Source organism: Diachasma alloeum, unplaced genomic scaffold (assembly GCF_001412515.2).
Source record: "Diachasma alloeum isolate Michigan unplaced genomic scaffold, Dall2.0 Dall_scaffold_00407, whole genome shotgun sequence".
NCBI classification, from domain to species: domain Eukaryota; kingdom Metazoa; phylum Arthropoda; class Insecta; order Hymenoptera; family Braconidae; genus Diachasma; species Diachasma alloeum.
The window spans coordinates 124,714-130,761 of NW_021680546.1; positions in this window are offsets into that span (position 1 = coordinate 124,714).

Genomic DNA, 6,048 nt, shown 5'->3' on the forward strand with positions numbered 1-6,048 from the left:
CGCTCATGAGTTTTTTTTTTTTTTTTTTTTTTTTTTTTTTTTTTTTTTTTTTTTTTTTTTTTTTTTTTTTTTTTTTTTTTTTTTTTTTTTTTTTTTTTTTTTTTTTTTTTTTTTTTTTTTTTTTTTTTTTTTTTTTTTTTTTTTTTTTTTTTTTTTTTTTTTTTTTTTTTTTTTTTTTTTTTTTTTTTTTTTTTTTTTTTTTTTTTTTTTTTTTTTTTTTTTTTTTTTTTTTTTTTTTTTTTTTTTTTTTTTTTTTTTTTTTTTTTTTTTTTTTTTTTTTTTTTTTTTTTTTTTTTTTTTTTTTTTTTTTTTTTTTTTTTTTTTTTTTTTTTTTTTTTTTTTTTTTTTTTTTTTTTTTTTTTTTTTTTTTTTTTTTTTTTTTTTTTTTTTTTTTTTTTTTTTTTTTTTTTTTTTTTTTTTTTTTTTTTTTTTTTTTTTTTTTTTTTTTTTTTTTTTTTTTTTTTTTTTTTTTTTTTTTTTTTTTTTTTTTTTTTTTTTTTTTTTTTTTTTTTTTTTTTTTTTTTTTTTTTTTTTTTTTTTTTTTTTTTTTTTTTTTTTTTTTTTTTTTTTTTTTTTTTTTTTTTTTTTTTTTTTTTTTTTTTTTTTTTTTTTTTTTTTTTTTTTTTTTTTTTTTTTTTTTTTTTTTTTTTTTTTTTTTTTTTTTTTTTTTTTTTTTTTTTTTTTTTTTTTTTTTTTTTTTTTTTTTTTTTTTTTTTTTTTTTTTTTTTTTTTTTTTTTTTTTTTTTTTTTTTTTTTTTTTTTTTTTTTTTTTTTTTTTTTTTTTTTTTTTTTTTTTTTTTTTTTTTTTTTTTTTTTTTTTTTTTTTTTTTTTTTTTTTTTTTTTTTTTTTTTTTTTTTTTTTTTTTTTTTTTTTTTTTTTTTTTTTTTTTTTTTTTTTTTTTTTTTTTTTTTTTTTTTTTTTTTTTTTTTTTTTTTTTTTTTTTTTTTTTTTTTTTTTTTTTTTTTTTTTTTTTTTTTTTTTTTTTTTTTTTTTTTTTTTTTTTTTTTTTTTTTTTTTTTTTTNCAAAATCGGAGGGGAACACCTCCCTAATTTTACGTGTCAGAGTGACAGTTGCAGTTGGACACGCTTGTTCGAAGACAAAACAGCGATTATCGAATGTGCATCGATTATCGTCCCTTAAACTCTATCAGCAAACACCTAGCCCTTCCCATGCAGAGCCTAGAAGATTTACTTGACTGTGCTCATGAAGCTGTCTGTTTCAAAGATTGACATCAGTCAAGCATTCCATCATATCCCCCTAGACGAAGAAAGTAAAGAGAAAACTACATTCGCAGTCCTTCCCCCCGGACTCTTCCAATACAAACGTATGCCCTTTGGACTGAAGGACGGACCTTGCCATATTTCAGATCCTGACAACAACGTCAGAAAATACGCCGACAATTTTCTCCTTTTCACCCGCACCCTTGACGAGCCTAAATGGTTCATTTCCCAGCTCATCAACCGTTTACAGGAGAATAACCTCACAATAAACGCCGATAAATGTGAATTTTTGTGTGACAGTCTCGAATTCTTCGGATATTTGTTGACCCCCGAAGGACTAGCTGCTGACCCCGATAGAATTACCCCAATTACTAATTATCCCCAACCCGGTAATGTCAAAGAGCTTCAACGCTTCCTTGGAATGGTTGGTTGGTATGCTCGCTTCCTCTCCACCCTCTCCGAAGACAAAGTGCCACTATTAGGACTCCTCAAGAAGGATAAATCGTGGGAATGGACGGATGATCATACCGCCGCGTTCAAAAAATTAAAATCGTCCCTTATTACGATCCCTGTATCAGCCCGCCCCGACTTTGAGAAACCCTTTACCCTACATACTGACGCTAGCGACTACGCCAGTGAAGCCGTTTTGACCCAAGAAACCGAGTTCGGATCAGATCACGCTCAACCAAACTCATCCCCCCCCATGACCGCCCCATTTGTTTCGCTAGCCGTGTCCTCACCCCCGCAGAGAGAAATTGGATGGTCACAGAGAGAGAATGTTTAGCCGTATTGTGGGCTACTACCAAATTCCGCTCTTACATCGAGGGTTGTGAATTCCGAGTATTTACCGATCACGCCAGTTTGAAATGGCTTCTCAATTTTAAAAATCCCATAGGTAGAGTTGCCCGATGGGCTTTAGAACTGGAATCCCATTACCCCACCATTGTCCACCGCAAAGGAGCCCTCCACGTAGTCCCCGACGCCCGTTCTAGAGTCTGCTCGAATACCCTAGCTGTCTTCCACATCATCCAATCCTCCACCGATCGATGGTATCAGAAGAAAAAATCCGACGTCCTGAACAATCCCTCAAAATACCCTGACTGGACTGTACATGAAGAAACCCTATATTTTCTCCGACCCTGCCCTCAAATTGATCCCACTCTCCCCGACCTAAATCGATGGAAAACCGTTTTACCCTCGGGACTTCGACACGAAGTCATACGAGATGCCCACGATAGTCTCGCGTATCCCTCCATTTTTACTGGCCCGGAATATACAACGATGTCGCAAAATTCGTTCGATCATACCCCTATTGCCAACGAAACAAAGCCCCTCAAACTGGTCCTCGTGGATTAATGCGCGAAAGAACCACCGCGGAACCCTGGTCTATGGGCGCCGGTGACATCATGGGCCCATTCCTCCCCCAGTCGTAATCAACATCGATACCTCTTCATCCTCGAAAATCTATTCACTCGGTACGTGGAGATTAAGCCTCTTAGAAAAGCCACCGCTAAATCAATTTGGAAAGTGTTGTATGAATCAGTAATTTTGAGATCGGGAAAACCTCAATTTTTCCTCAGTGACAACGGTACTGAATTCGTTGGTAAGGATCTCGCGAAACCTCTGGCCCAATTAGGCATCAAGCACCTCACAACCCCTCCCTATTACCCCCAATCAAACCCCGTGGAACGAGTTAATCGATCCCTCAAGCCAATGATGGGCATTTATACCGAGGAAAACCACCGAGACTGGGACCAACATGTCCCTGAACTCGCCTTTGCCCTCAACACGTCGGTTCATACGTCCTTAGGAGTATCCCCCGCGTTTTTAAATATGGGAAGAGTCTCCCCTCCCCCAGTGCTATTGTAGGACCTCCCTCCGACCCTACGCCCACAGACCCTGCCCACATTGGACCATGGAAAAATCGATTGGAACGCATGACCCACTTTTACGATCTGGCTAGGAAATTTATGGGAGAAGCACTCGTCAAACAAGCTTCTCATTATGATAAAAATCGATCTGATCAGAGCTTTGCACGAGGAGATTTAGTTCTGAGAAAATACCGCCCCCTCTCCCAAGCTGCGACGTATTTTGCCTTGAAATGAGCCCTCAAATATGATGGACCCGATGTGATTGTAAATGTAATTTCCCCTGTAATGTATGATCTTGAAGACCCTAACGGGGACCGAACTAACAAAATTCACATTAATGACCTTAGACCTTTTCACCCTTGACCACCCCTATATACCCTGCTAGAAGAAGATGCCAGCCAGCGGAAGGACTCGCCTCTGGAGAGGCCCCTACAGAGTGCCTCAGGGAGAGAGCCTCCCCCCACACCCGAACCCTACTGCCGCTCTGCTCCAGACTCAGGAGATGCTGAGAACCACCTGGGAAGAGATCAGCAGAGGACCCGGAGCCCGCCCGAGGAACCCGACAGAGACCTGAATGCCCCTGAAAACACCCCCACCCCCATGGAAGCTACGACGCCTCTCAGCCCATTCGACGTCCACGAGGTAGACCTCGCAGACATCCCCCTACCCCCATCTCCAACCCCCGAGATCGACAGCCCATCGTCACAAGACTCAGACCCCGCAACGAGTAATCCCCCAATCCCCATGATCATCGGAACCTCAGCCCCAGAGAACCCCCCTGATCACCTCACAATCCCAGCAAAACCCACCACCGTGAACTCACCCTATACCATGATATCCGCAGAACTAACCCCCCCAACAACACCCTTGGCAAACGACGCCTCAAACACCCCAAACGCCCCCCCTCAGTCCATGACAGTCCCCCCTGCAGTCAAAATCCCAGGACTGATGTCCCTCAGCATCCCTTGACCCCCTATCCTAGGTGCCTTGCCTGCCCCAGACATTGCCCCAGCCGAGTACAATTGCTCCAATCCCCACCCCCTCAGACCCCCAGATTATCGTCAATTCAGCCCCCTCCCCTTCGACTCTCCTTTGTACTCCACCGGTTGTCGCAAGTGCAACCATAAGAGCCATGAGGCCAAATAGTGTCCCATCAAGAGGCGACGTTGTTACTTCTACGGAAAGTGGGATTACGACGTTTTCACTTGCCCCAAGTGTCATCACCTTACCTAGAGCCATACCCCTAGACATCTTCAGTCTCCATGATTGTTTCGAAACCGGGATCTCCCGTTCGTTTTTTGCTGTTCTATTAATAGTGTTTACTATTAATAGTGTTTAATGCAACCCCATGCACAACAATGGCTCCCGGAGAAATCTCCCTCACCAGGTTCAACCCTCCAGTCACTGGACACCACCGACTACCTCCCATTTGAGTGCTATAATTCTCCTTCTCCTTTCAAATAGTTTCCCGTTCAAATAGTGGTGAATTGATACTCCACGAACGGAAATAAAGTTGAGCGACTAGCTGAATCATATCATTTATGCTTTTTTTTTATTTGAGTTAATCAAAACCGTATTATTATTTTTTAGTTTATTTATATTTGGTATTGGTGTAATTTTTGTGATATTGGGACCAAAAAGGAGACGTATCTCGTACAATTAGTGAATAAACCACGACATTACTCAAAAAATTGAATAATGATTTAATGAACGAGCCTTCGTTCCATCACGTCACTCCTGGAGCAGCTAAACAAAGCAGAGTAAAAGAAATCGTTCAACATAAGGTTGTGTAAACCCTATGTGTTCTCTACCGCCGGGACTGTTGTGACGATGTCACGTTGATCTTTCCCACCAATTTACCTCCCCCTAAAAGACTCACTTGTCCACCGTTGGCTACCTCAACTATTTCCCCTTATTCCCCTTTTTACCCCCTCCCCTTGAAGCAGAGACAACACTACTCGGTAATTCTGATCATAGCCGGCCCATTCATCCGCTCTTTGGGGAGCTCGCCCCCTTTGGAAGAACCCTTGCAAAGGACACAAAAGACTTGATAACCCTCAACCGTCACGCATGACACGATCCTGAGACGTCACCTTGACCCCCTGCGAAGATCTCTGATTGGCACCGATCCATCACGAATTCACACGAAAAGAAGTGCGAATAAGCGCGAAGAAGGAGAATGGGAGAAAGAAGAAAAAGACCACACACTCGTGCTGCAGCAGTCCCCGTAGCGAACACGTGCCCATATTTCGATCTGTTGAGTAAAATTAGTTACGTGATCAAAGATATATTGAATCCAGTCCATTTTCTGCTATCTGAAACGAAAAAAAAAGAGCCGTCTTGGAGGCCACAGAAACCGACTCCTGGAGATGACGTCACTGATAAGGAAGGCTCGAGGTCCCTCCTTGCCGTTGCTGATCGCCCCGGAAACAACGTGCATTGTCGCACATCCGCCGCCTGTTGAAGCCATCATACGTGGTCGTGAGTACCTGATCCGTCTCCCTCCATCCCATAAATATTTTCCCTTACATTATTTCCCCCCAACGGTGAGCCGACAACCCATTCTGCCCCTTTTCTGACCATTGAATATTTCATGCTGTATGTATTTTTTTTTGAAGAATCGCCCCCTAGACCCACTAGCTTCTTCCCTCTTTTTTATGATTAGAATCATCCCCAATTTTGGCGTGAATAAAAGTAGCCTGGCCTTACCCATTCGCCTAGCTCAATATTTAAAGGCAATTTCTGCTTGTTATGAACTAGTGTATTCAAATAATTCAGAATATATATCCTATTTTGTTAATTATATCCATTCTTTGTCCTCAGTTATTTGCTCATCCTAATCCCACAATAATTAACTAAATAGTAAATAGTTGAAAATCATAATATATATACATATATATATATATATATATATATATATATATATATATATATATATATATATTATATTATATA